The sequence below is a fragment of the Pinus tabuliformis genome, chromosome 5_2 (genome assembly GCF_031772625.1).
Source record: "Pinus tabuliformis cultivar Carrire ecotype Pingquan chromosome 5_2, CPIR1, whole genome shotgun sequence".
Taxonomy (NCBI): Eukaryota; Viridiplantae; Streptophyta; class Pinopsida; order Pinales; family Pinaceae; genus Pinus; species Pinus tabuliformis.
The window spans coordinates 602,184,701-602,199,150 of NC_142306.1; the positions used below are offsets into that span (position 1 = coordinate 602,184,701).

Below are 14,450 nucleotides of genomic sequence, written 5' to 3' on the forward strand. Positions count from 1 at the left end.
TTGACTAGAGGGAAATGCAATTGGAAGGTGATCAATATACAACAAAACTGATATGAGTCGCCAAATCAAACATAGTAGCTTAAATTTATATTTCCTTTGGGAAGGACCCAATAAGAGAAATCAGCATCAAGTGCAGAATGATGAATTACATAGTTTGACAAAGATGATAACCTTTTACAAAATATCAGCCGCAGGGCATTATAATGCACAAGCAAAGGTATGAAACAGTTCTCAATTTATTGTCTCCCATAAAAGGCCTGCCAGACTTAGAATTCAAGAATCCAAATGCTCATGAGAAACATCAAAACTCAAAAACTATTATCATGCATCTATAACAACATTAAAAATAAGCATTCTGTCACCAGTTCTGTTCTCAAGTGGAAATTATTATTGAGACAATTTTCCGAAAAATGTCAATCGAGGTTGTAGGCAATAAGGCACCTAACAACAAACAAAATCCACTAAACCACAGACAAAACTGAACTTTCTTACAGAAGGAATATTTACATGATTGAGGGAGAAGAATGCCATGAAGGCTCCTCCTCCAAGCTTTTCTCAGCAAGATTCCCTCCCCATCTCACATTACTTTTGGTTCATATTTTGAAAGAAAAGATATCCCACCACCAATGCCACTGTCGTCTTTGATAAATCCCTTTTCAGTTACAAGATATGAACAAAATTTCTCCATTTTTTCAATTACAAAAATGGTCGACCAAGCCTGCAATATGCTAGATAACTAACTGTAACAATTCATTGACAAAAATTTGTGTTAACATACCCTGATTCACGAATCACCCCTACCACTATTAAGATCTGCAATGTCCACATTTTCAATGTCAACTGAGAACCCATGAACCATATTAGGATTCCAATTCTCCTGATTAGTGTGAACACTTTTCAAGTTACAACACCTTATCAATGTCCAACTGACAACCCATGAATCGTATTAGCAAACCAATCCCTGGTTAATGGATATGTATTAAAACCTAAAATAAAACAACACGATTTTGAATTAGGAATAATTAGGAATATGTTAATAAAACCCAATTTATTTCCCCAGGGGAAAGATCAGGAGGCATCATTGTTAGAGAAATGGCCGTCAACAATTCTCCAACTGAGTGGAATTTATATGTTGGCAGCAGTGAGCCAAATTCAGATGGGAGTGCATTAAGAACAACTGGCCCAACGCGTAATGTTAAACCAAAGCTCAGCAACCTTCACTCCACTCCATGGCCGTCTACCTTCACTCTGCAATGCAACACAAGCCATGGTAGTCTACCTTCAGAGTTTGCTGGTTCTTGAAAGATGAAGTTTAGACTATTATTGTTTCAGTTATAACTAAGTTTTTTTATTAACAGAAGCAAATATTTTAATTGTCCAACATCAAATCAAATGGATCATACGGATCATATTTTGACACGTAAGATGAGATGTGAGTGGATTTCAGAGGGGAACGCCTTATGGGGTAATTATATAGAATAGTTGTGTATTATATAGAATACATGTTTCTATCTGTAATAAATATGTGTAATACGAGAAACAACTTGCATTGTTCTAGTTCAATAAGTGAGATGAGATAGTTAGTACAATAATAGGAACTTAGTAAAGGCTAGCTAATCAACCCACCCAAACAAACTCAGTTACTACCTATTGCTGAAGGGGCTATAGTCAACCTGGTCTCTCTTCAAACAACTGTACCAATTCAAAGAATTCCCACAGGTATCTATTCAACATGTTCTCGAATCACGCAGTTAACAAAATTACTTTGTTTTTCTCATGGGTCTATACACTCCCAACCTGTTGTCCCAAATATTACCACAAATGCTCAGTGGAACTTGCTCCTATAGTTCAGTTCTAACATCAACCTCCCCAAATGAATTTTCTATCGACACTGCTGCGACAATTGTAACAAGCTTTGTCAGGAAGGGACTTATTATCCGACAACCCATCTTGTTTTATTTACTTCTTGCCACTCCATCCACAATATTATAAGCATGGACCAATAAAAAGCTATAAATTAATGTCATAGGCATGGATCAATGAAAGAGTAAGAGTAAAACATATTCCATGATATTTTTTTTAAGGGTAAGAATTGTATTTTTTTTCAAAAAAAAATGAAAATTATATTTGATTTTATATATTGTTTATGAGAGAAAAATCACACTTTCTTGAAAATGAAATCACACTTGCATAATATATTTCAATATTTTTAGATTGACGACGGCAGAACTCTGGTGCTAGGGTTTCACTAAGCGAGGGAAGGAGGGCAACAGGCACCCATGGAGACACAGGGAGGAGGGAGCTCCACTCCCTCCTACAGTAATATGGTAGCAAATAGAGGAAGAGGAGGGAAAAAGAACAAACCTACACAACCCTTGGAGATCAAGACAAAAAACACCGAAACTCAGAAGGCGGAAGGCAGCAAAACCCATGCAGATCAAGGGGCCCATGAAGAAGAATGTCAGGAGGAAAAAGAGGAAGACAGAGGTTAGGGATCAGAGAACAGAGCCAAGATGGGGCCCTGTAAACCTAAAACCATAACTAAACCTCGGGTTATTCTGAATGATCCAGCTCTGCAAGTGCACAGGGATCACATGGCAAACTATGCCATCATATGCAAATTTATGGGAATCTGGCCATCAGAGAAAGCATTGTACACCTGGATAAAATACAACTGGAAACCAAAGGGGGAGTTAAATATACATCTTGGATCCAAAGGTTTTTTTACTGTGGTGTTTACGAATATGGAAGACAAAGACAGGATTTTTGAAGGAGGGCCATACTTCTTTGCAGCTGTTGGTCTCTATATGCGGCCATGGACAATGAACTTTGTGCCAGAACGAGAAACATTCACTTCAGTACCGGTATGGATTAGACTATACTCCTTACCTTTAGATTATTGGATGCCAGAGTCTTTAAAAGCTATAGGCAATAAATTAGGTCATTTCTTAAAAATCTTAGAGGCAACTCTACGGGGAAAATATACATCCTATGCCCGTATATGTGTGGAGATGGACCTATCAGGAGCCCTTCCAGATGAGGTCATCCTAGAAGTCTATGATGAGGAATGGGTTCAAACAGTTGACTATGAACATATCCCGTTTAGATGTCACAAGTGTCATGAGCATGGGCACCTATCCAGAGACTGTCCTCTTAATAGAAGGGAGGAAAACCTAAATGCTAGCAAAGGGAAAGACCAGATAGGTTTCACCAAAGTAGAAGGAAGAGGAAAAGGAGGGGGAAGGAAAACACAAAAGAACCCTATTGGGAATGATAAAACAAAAAGTTACAACAAGTTTGAGATCTTAGGAGAAAAAGAGGCAGATGGAGGGGATCAAGAGAGTATAGAGAAGAAGACAGCAAGAGGGAAAGGAAGAGGGACCAGCATGGAGTTCACTCAGGAACATAATGAACACACAATGGATCCTTTGAGTACCATGGAAATAGAAAAATACCAGGAAATGTCTCAAAGTGAAAGTGGCACAGAGGATCAAGACTTACAAGAGATCCTAGAAAGGGAAAACCTAGAGCTGGAAAAGTTTCTAGAACAGGGAGGGAACCTGGGAATAAACTCCATCCCTCAGGAGGATGTGGACAAGGTCCAACAGATATTCCTTAACAAGTCACACCAAACAGCTGCAGGAGTCAAAAGAGGACATGACAACCAGGAAAACAAAGGGACTTCCTCAATAGGATTAATAACAGGAAAACTAACAAAGAATCCAGGCAAGAGGAGGGGAAGAAAAAGACAGAAAGAACTACTACTGGAGTGTGGAAAACTCATGATTGACTCAGGAAGGATGAAAGACCTTTCCAGTTACTCCTTTAAAACCCCACCTCAATGAAAATCACAACTTGGAACATTAGAGGACTAGGGAGCAGAAGAAAACAGAGGAATCTAGGTAAAAGGATCAAAGAGGAAAAACCTGACATAGTATTCATACAGGAAACAAAATGCTCTGTGGAGAGGATCCGCGAAAAACATAGAAAATGGTTAAATAGATATGAATACCTTGAATTTAAGGCAAATAAATATGCTCGTGGCATTCTCACTCTATGGGATCCACAGAAATTTGGTGTGATTGATGCGGAGGCATCCAGACATCACCTTTCACTGATTTTCCAACCGGTGGGTGACAGACAATGTTACATGATCACCAATGTCTATGGTCCGCAGCCAATGGAGGACAAACTTTGACTCCTCACAACACTGGAGGATATGAAGAAGAGATACCCAACTCTACCCTGGATACTTGGAGGTGATTTTAACATAACAAAATCACTCATGGAGAAGAAAGGAGGAACTAGAACACTTGGTAGAGACTCAGTTGCCTTCCAGAACTTCATCACCAATATGAAATTGGTTGATATGGAAACAAGCAATGGAATCTTCACTTGGAATAATAAAAGAGGGGGACCTAGCTAGGTAGCCTCAAAACTAGACAGATTTATTGTTTCAGAGGAACTTCTTCTCAAGGGAGGCAACATTACTGCACTCATTCTACCTTTTGGAGGTTCAGATCACTGGCCTATCCAATTGGAAGCTTCCCTCTTTGGAAAACCAAGGAACACCCCCTTCAGATTTGAGAACGCTTGGCTCACACATTCAGATTTCCTCAAAAACATTGAAGAATGGTGGAAGGAAGAGCTTCACCTTCAAGGTACAAAAATGTTCCTTCTACACAGCAGGCTCAAACACATTAAAGGCAGACTCAAAGAGTGGAATAAAAAAGAATTTGGTAACATCTTCAAAGCTAAGGAAGATGTGGAAAAGAAACTAAAGGAAATAAACCAGATTCTTATCACTGAAGGCTATACAGAAGAAAGGAAAGAGATGGCAGAGTCACTCCAGTAGGAGTGGGACAACAGATGTCTTCAAGAGGAAATATTCTGGAGACAGAAATCCATAGTACAATGGATTAAAGAAGGGGAGAGAAACACCAAATTCTTCCACATATCCACCATAGCTCACAAAAACAACAATAGAATTGTGAAACTTATAGACCAGCATGGAATAGAGAGAAACACTCATGAAGAGATGGAGAAGGTTCTACTCCAGCATTTTCAAAAAATTTCTAAGGAAACCTTGGAAGACAGATACCAGTCCACGAAAAGATTTACTCAGTACATCCCTAAATTGGTTACTAGAGAAGATAATTTCAACCTCAACAGAACAGTAACAGAGGAAGAAATAGAGGAAGCCGTGAAAGAGATGCAAAATGGGAAAGAACCAAGCCCAGATGGTTTTAATGTAGATTTTTTCAAAGCTTGTTGGAGGATAGTGAAACAGGACATCCTGGAGGTAGTGGAAGACTCTCGAAGATACAAGACAGTCTTAAGGCACTCAATGAATCTTTCATAGCCTTAATCCCCAAACAGGAAAAGGCCACATCTCCAGACAGATTTAGACCTATAGCATTATGCAATGTGATATACAAAATTATATCCAAAGTCACTGCCAACCATCTCAAACCCAACCCTAGTGTCAGAGGAGCAAACGGGCTATGTGGAAGGAAGACAAATTTTAGATAATATAATTCAAGCTCATGAAATGGTACATTCACTCATTACCAACAAACATGCAAGAATGAATATGAAGCTGGACATAGAAAAGGCCTATGACAAGCTTAGTTGGTCGTACATAAGAGCAATATTAAAATCTTATTACTTTGATCAAAATTGGATTAAATGGGTTATGGCGCTAGTTACCACCGCCAGCTGTTCAATTCTTCTCAATGGCTCTCCTTCAAGAACTTTCAAGCCTTCTAGGGGTCTTAGGCAAGGAGATCCTCTTTCTCCTTTCCTTTTCATTCTAATGATGGAAGGGTTAGGGAGAGCTATTAGAGTGGCTAAGGAAGAAGGGAGAATTCAGGGTCTGAGACTCACTCAAGGTGGGGACACGGTGACACATCAACAATTTGTGGATGATACCATGCTTCAAGGCACACCCACTGTCAAGGAAGCCAAAGCATTCAAACAGATTCTGAGTGAGTTTGCTAGGGCAGCAGGCTCAGAGGTAAGTCTTACTAAATCAAAGATTTTCTTTTTCAATACGGATATTTCAATACAAAGAAATCTTTCCAGAATTTTGGGCTTTCAAAGGGAGTCACTGCCTACGAAGTACCTGGGAGTTCCTCTCACTGACAAACCACTTCACAAAGATATCTGGGAGCCTGTACTTAATAAGCTAAAAGACAAGATCAGCAAATGGACAAATAGAGCACTAAATCTAGCAGGGAGACTGATTCTCACTAAGGCTGTCCTCCAAAGTATCCCTATCTATATGCTATCTGCCATTCTAGCACCAACCGGTGTAGTTACTAATATAAGAAACATTCAGAGAGACTTTCTCTGGGGGAAAGGTGAAGAAAAGAAGAAATGGGCCCTAGTGGCATGGGACAGAGTGTGCAAACCTAAGTCCCATGGTGGCTTGGGTCTTCATGACCCAAGAATTCTTAATAGAGTTCTTGGTGCCAAAATCTGGTGGAGATGGCTAAAAGAAATACAAGCCCCTTGGGCAAAACTTTGGAAGCAAAAATATGCTAGCGAATGGCAGGAGAAGAATCTAATCAGAATGACAGGACAAGTAAAAGGTTCTGCAATTTGGAATAGGGCATGGGAGAATAGGGCCCTAGTCCAAAATCACAGTTTCTGGGAGATCAGAAATGGAAACCTGGCTTGGTTCTGGGAGGATAATTGGTAGCAGGAGGACAATCTCCGAAGTGAAGAATTAGTAGACATTCACACTGATACCATCAACAAAGGATTAAGGTGGGTAAGTGACTACTAGGACCAATCAAGGAACAATGGGAAATGGAGAACATGGAAACTTCCAGATTACAGAGGAATGGGCATGCTGCATACTCAAGCTATAGCCCTTAAAGGTCTTTTAGACAAGAGACAAATCTTAAACTCAAACTTGAATGATCAACTAAGATGGGGAAAGAACAAGGCAGGTCTCTTCAACCTCAAGGAGGCCAAAAGGATAGATGCAGGGTTGAACCTTTCAAACACAGATAAAACATGGAAAGAAATCTGGGAAAATCCTCATTGGATGAAAGTCAAATTGTTCAAGTGGCTGGTTCACCAGGGCAAGATTCTGACATGGGATAATCTTAGAAAAAGAGGCTTTGTTGGCCCCTCAAGATGTCACTTATGTAGACAACAGGAAGAAACTACAAATCATCTCCTGAATAGATGCACTTTCACCACAACACTTTGGAATTGGGTTGGAGAAGTCTTTGAGCAGACAGACAGAGATGTTAATGACATCATCACTACTTTGAAGAATTGGAGGAAAAATTTCTCGGATAATGAGATCATAAACTCCGCCTAGATGTTGACCCCAGGATTCCTAATCTGGAATGTCTGGAAGGAGCACAACAACAGGATTTTCAAGGAGAAAGCGAGTCTGGTGAGCAACATCCTCAAGCTAGTCCTTAAACAACTCAAAGAAATTGTTCATATCCTGGGAGGTGCAGCTACAGGTAAACCCATTGGACAAAGAGAGGCCAGAATATTGGAGAAGTTAGAGCTCAAGGTTATTCACCCTCAGGGTTCTATGCAGATTATCAAGAAAACCTCAGCAGAAAAGTCTTCTTGGCAACCCCCTTCTCATGGCTTTTTAAAATTCAACATAGACGGGGCTTCAAAAGGGAATCCGGGAGAAGCTGGTTATGGAGGGGTCTTGAGGGATGAGGAAGGAAACATACAAGTCATCTTCCACAACTATCTAGGCAAAGCAACCAACAATATGGTTGAGCTCATGGCGATGGAATTATGCCTGGAAATACTGCTCAAGTACAACATTCAAAATGTCATCATTGAGGCAGATTCAGAATTAGTCATTAACTCAGTGAAGAGGATAAATGTTGGCGCTGCTCCTGAGAAAATCTCAGAACACTGGAGGCTTCTACAAGTCTACCAAAGAATCCAAGCGCACCTAAGAATGCTGAGAACCCTCAGGTTGGTGCATGTTCGTAGGGAAGCCAACAAAGTTGCGGACTGGCTAGCCAATGAGGGGGTTCGAAACAAGCATATCGATTTATGTTGCTGGTGGGAGGAGATAACGGATGACAGGTTGAAGGAGGGATGCTCATCCAGGGCCCTCAGTGACCGACAGTAGCATTAGGAAAATTCAAGAGTCGGTTTTTGCTAACACAAAGCCACAGAGATGAGGTCTAGTTGATCTGGTTTCATTATGGAGTGTTATGACATATGTGAGATCCTTTTTAGGATGCAAGTCTATGTCGGCCTCATTAACTCAGGTAATGGAAAACCAGATGTCTCAGGGGGATGGCTGGATGGAGGGATCTTCATCTCCCTTTGGCCCATGCGTCAGAGCCCAGATTTTCTTGGTAAACACAAAACCCCAGCTTTTATTCCTGTAAACAGCTTTACGACCCTTGAAGTGGTTTCTGGTATATCACATGCTCATCAAGCTAGAAGCGGTTTTTCTCAATCGGGAGCGATTCCACTCACCACGCGACACGTGGCTAAGGGCGGGGAGGAATTACCGCCTTCATCGTGTGCTAACTATCGGCGCTTTTAGTCCGCGTGATATGATCCTTAACCATTGGATCTAGCGAGGCTAATCTATGGCCAGGATTTTGCGTGCATGTTGGTGGGTCCACAACAATGGTTATGTTTTGAGTTGTTCGCTTGACTTCTCCGAGATCACGCGCAATCGGTGGATTTCGGGTGGTTAAAGTGATTGAAGGATAAGTCAAAATCGGGTCCGATTTATTTGTTAACAGGTGTGCTTGTTGGCCACCCAATGTGTTTTTCATCCACTGGATCTTCAACACAAGATCCAACAATCAGTTTTGGACTGCTTGTTTGATTTGACGGGCCCAAGTCCTTGGGTTCGCTTTGTCGTCTTGAGACCATGTTTTGGGGTAGGCCTGTCATATTGGTGGGCCTCACTGCTGCGATCAACTTTTGTACACTATTTCTTTTTTAATTGAATAGAAGGATCCACTCTGGCCGTAGCAAAATATATATATATTGTTTATGAGAGATTTTTTGGCATAAATAACATGATATTTCATTTGACGATGCGTTTCGAACCCACCAGTGTGGTTCATCGTCGGGTCAAGTTGAAGAATCAGATCTAGGTTGTATGTTAAATAGACAGAGCAGAACATCCAATGGCTATAATTTTTGACCAAGCAATGTCTATATTGACTAGCTAATGGCTATATTTGACTAGGAAAAAAATAACATAACTGTATTTAATTAAAAATTAAAAATTAAAATAAGTTAAAGTTATGGATCTAAATAATTAATAAATTAATAGTTAGTTATACTATTATTAAATTACGTGATATTTGATAATATAAAAGTTAATTTTTTATCAAAATTAAATGTTATTTTATAATACAATAATTTCTGTTATAAAAAACAATTAATAATTTTTTATCATATTTTATTTAAATTTAAATTATCTTTAATAATCTGATTTAATATTATTTTTAATTATCTAAAAACTCATCTCGGAAACAAAATATTAATTCAATTTTCGAAAACACGTGTGAAGAAAATACTATTAATTCAATATTCAAAAACATGTGTCAACGAAATATGAACCGCTCATTTTAATAATTAGATTTTGTTTGAATATAATAATAATAATATTGTTGAATATTCGAATTGTGAAATTACATTAATAAAAAATTAAATTAATAAGTCTAAATATTATAAAAAAAAATTTTTTTTTAAATACATATATTGAAAATAAAAATAAGTTAAAAATTCTTAAAAAATAAAAATATACTAGTTACAAATTATTTAATAAAATTTAATATTTAAAATTTTAATTTATGAGTTAATGTGATTTATAGTGTTGTAAGCAGCCAATGCTTCTTTAAAAAGTCAGGGAATATATAATGAATATTTAATTTTAATACGTGTAAAAATTGTTATTTTTAATAAATAATTTAAAGTGGGAAAAAATTGTAAAATTAAGTATTTTGTATAGAAGTAAAATGAGTTTTAAATAAATTTATAATTTGAATATTAAAACTATCGGAAAAATTATATTAGAAAAATTTTGTGAAATATTTTGAACCAACAAATATGATTCATAATTAATCAAGTAATTATAAAAATTTCGAAACACTTTTTACTCTCTATTTTTTTATAAAAAACGAAATCATCATCATATTATAGTTATTAATACTACACTATTCATACACAATAAATAAATAAAAATATATATAAACTCACGTATAACTAAATTAAAATTCCTAATATGATATAAACCATGAAATTATGATATAAACCATGAAATTAAATATTTTATTCAAAATATAATTAATAACTATCTCCTCACTTTACAAAAGTGCTGAAAATGTTTGATATATCAGGGCACAGCCGGTTCTAAGTTCATATTTCATATATATTAGGGCATAGCCGGTTACTTATCATCAATACAGGTAAGGATAGTTGGCAGTCAACATTGCTGTGGAAGATCTGATTGTGGAATCCAAGTAAGGACTGACGGCAATCAACATTGATATGGAAGATCTGATTGTGGAATAAAGGTAAGGATAGACGGCCGTCAACGGTGATTGTGGAATACAGGTAAGGATAGATGGCAGTGAACATGGGTGTGGAAGAATAGATTGTGATCGCAATTTTAAAAGGAATTGTATATTTTGGATTTTTTGGTGTTGGAATTAATGGAAAATTTTGAGGTGAAATATTGATTTGTGTTATTTAAATTTGTTTTTTGTTTTTTGAATGTATATATAAATTTAATATTTTGAAAATATTTTAGAGCATTTCGATTGTGCAGGGGTTACCAATCAAACTTGTGATTTCAATAAATTTTTATTAAATTTTAAAAAAATTAAACTGGAAAACCCCATAAAAAACTTCTAAAAAATCTCACAAAAAATAATTAAAAAACCTTCCAAAAAATCTCACTAAAAATAACTAAAATTTAAATTAAAAAACCTATGTATTAAAATAGAGCGGCATCCATATTTTGTGAGTATCCATATAACCTAGTGACACAGCTCTTGGTGACGGTCGGTGTGCGAGGACGTTGAATATTCATGTAGTCCAATGAGACAGCTCAGTCGGTAATTGTCAATGAGCGAGGAGGTTGGTCCCGGATTCAAGTTTTGAAAAATATAATCAAGTTGATGACGAACGGTGAGCGAGGACGTTGGTCCCGGGTTCAAGGCTTGAAAAATATAATCAAAGTGACGAAAAAGTGAGAGTATCCGTGTATTAAGATCCATTCAAATCCATTCATTTGTTCTTGAGATCAATTCAAATCCATTCATTTGCTCTTGAGAGAAATTTAGTTCATGCGAAAGAGAAGAATGGTGATGCTCCCATCTCGCAGCCTCCTCCTGATAGCCTTCAGCTACCTAATAATACCACTTTTTGCCGCACAGACCATGGAGGAGGATCATCGAAACACCACTTTCGTTTTCGACAGATTCAATAGAAGCAGTTTATTCTTGGGAGGGGTTGCTTCAGTCATGCCCTTCGAACCCGTGCTTGTCCTTACAAATCAATCGAATTTCATTTCAGGCCGCGCGCTGTATTCAATTCCCGTGCAGATGAAAAGCAATGAGACAGTTTCCTCCTTCAGCACTACCTTCGTTTTCTCAATGGTGCCTCGTCCCTCTGAGGCGGGGGGTCACGGAATAGCCTTCGTCATGATGCCCCACATATCTCCCGTCGGCGGTCTGCCAGCCCACTTTTTGGGCTTGCTAAATATCACCAGCTGCGGGCAGGCATCCAATCACTTGTTTGCAGTGGAGTTCGACACGGCCAGGAGTGTGGAATTCAATGACCCAGACGCCAACCACGTGGGCGTGGACATCAACGATCTCAAGTCAGTGGTGACCGAGCCTGCTGGGTACTGGAGCGGGGAGGACAGCTTCCATGGATTGAACCTCAAGAGTGGAAGGAACATACAGGTCTGGATCGATTACAATCATGCACAAAGCCGCCTCAACGTTACCATCACATTGGCCGGCTTGCCGAGACCTCAGAGACCGTTGATATCTCTGAAAATCGACCTCCACAACGTTCTGCAAGAGAAGATGTTTGTTGGATTTTCAGCGGCCACAGGAGTCTTCGTGGAAGACCATTACGTTCTGGCGTGGAGCTTCACCACCGAAGGCACGGCGCCGCCCCTCGATGTGTCGCGTCTCCCTTCATTTGCGAATATGTATTCGAAACGTACGGACCCCGGACTCATAGCCGGTATCACCGTGGCGACTGTTGTTCTCGTCTCACTGGCTGTTGGCACGGCCCTGATTCTGAGAAGAGCGAGAAACAGGGAAACGATTGAGGAATGGGAGCAGGAGTACTGGCCCCATAGATTCACTTACGAGGAGCTCAGCATTGCCACCAGCAGATTCCGGTCTGATAACGTTTTGGGGCAAGGGGGTTTTGGCAAGGTTTACAAGGGCGTTCTCCCCAGCAGCGGCCAAGAAGTAGCAGTGAAATGCATAATGAAGGAGTTCACGGGGGAATGAAAGGGTTTGTCGCAGAGATCTCGAGCATGGGACGCCTACAGCACCGCAACCTGGTTCATCTCCGGGGCTGGTGCCGGAGGCAAAAGCAATTATTCATCGTTTACGACTACATGCCCAACCGCAGCTTGGATAATTTCATATTCGGGAACCCAACAACAGTCCTGCCGTGGGATCGGCGATACGCGATCCTGAAGGGCGTGGCGGCGGGGCTGCTGTATCTGCACGAGGGATGGGAGAAAATGGTGATCCACAGAGACATCAAGTCGAGCAACGTGCTTCTGGATTCCGAGCACAACGGGCGGCTAGGAGACTTTGGACTCGCTCGGCTTTATGATCACAGCGAGAATCCTCAGACGACGCATGTGGTGGGAACGCTGGGTTACATAGCGCCGGAGCTGATACACACGGGGAAGGCCTCTCCCAGATCGGACGTATTCAGTTTCGGGGTTTTGCTGTTGGAGGTGGCATGCGGAAGGAGACCCGTGGATCTGTCGAAGGACGCCGAGGAAACGATTTTGGTTGAGTGGGCGTGGCAGCTGTACAGCGAGGGCAGGCTCGTGGAGGCATCGGATCCAAAGCTGGGGAAGGACAGCTATGACGTGGGCGAGATGGAGAAGGTGCTGAAATTGGGGTTGTTGTGTTGTCACCCGGAGCCGGAGAGAAGACTGGAAATGCAGCATGTTTGTGAAATACTGGAAGGCGAAGCTCCCCTTCCCGACATCTGCATGGATTCATTAGAAGTGAGTATTATGTGTTCTTAACCCATAGTTTGCCTTTCTCGGGTAATATGGTAATAAGTTTTGGGAGTATACGTCGGGCAGTTCAGAAGGTATACGCTCAATTCAGCCTTCGTTAATTCAAACTCGCAGCAGGTTTCAATGGTCGAATACTGTATGCTGCGGTCCACGGACTTTTCCATCGCGTCTTCTAAGATAACCCTCGAAACAAAATTGAAAATGGTTTCTTTTTATTTATATATTTATTGTAAATATTAATATAATTTTTATTAATATTATATTATTTCTTTAATTGCTCGAGTTACAATGGTTTTCCCACTAATAAAAAACTATTATCTCTTTTGATACACAAAAAAAACTATTCTCTTCTGAAAATCTTAAAAAATATTTTAGAATTTCCTCAAATTGAACTACATATCATAAATATCATAACTATCTTTTTCCAACATTTAGCGTAAAGCTGTAAGGAAAAGCATTTTGTTGCAAATAAGTTTCTAATAAATTATCTTAATTAGTATACTATTTAAATTGGTAAATGCAACAAAGGAGATGTGCACACTACATGGTTAAGTTATTTTAAATTATATTATATATTTTTAAATTGGTTTTTACCTTATCGTGAAAAAGTGTATTTGAATTGTTTTTAAAAGTTTTTTTAAACTTTAAAAAACACATAAAAGATAATAAATTATTTTAAACCATTGATTTTTTTTCTTCGTTTCTTATTAATTTATGGTCTTTTTTTCTCCACCAATGTAAACTTGTTCCATAAGTTGCATTTAAATAGACCAGTAAAGTCCAGGAAAAAATTAAAACTTGTTCCATAAGTTGCATTTAAATAGACCAGTAAAGTCCAGGAAAAAATTAGGGCTTAGATATATGTATTTTCAAGTTGCATTTAAAATATACCTGTAAAGTCCAAGAAAAATTAAGGCCTAGATATATGTATTTTTAGCACTTACACTTCTAGGGCCTAGACATATATATTATTAGCACTCATACTTATAGGACATATGTATCATTAGCACATGACATTTTATTGAGAGATCTTATTTCTATTTACATTTAATTTTAAATGTCATTATTATATTTTTTAATATTTATGTGTATTATTGCTTAATTGTATTTATTATTCCATTACTATGTATTTAAACTTTCTTGAAACATAGAACCATAATTTTTCATAAAACCTATACAATAAGTTTGATTA

The 14,450-nt window shown here is 38.7% G+C and overlaps 1 pseudogene; it reads left to right on the plus strand.

Annotated features, from left to right (window-relative positions):
- Window positions 1-11,198: 11,198 nt before the first annotated feature.
- LOC149160436 (L-type lectin-domain containing receptor kinase IV.2 pseudogene) lies at window positions 11,199-13,453 on the plus strand (annotated as a pseudogene).
- Window positions 13,454-14,450: the final 997 nt, after the last annotated feature.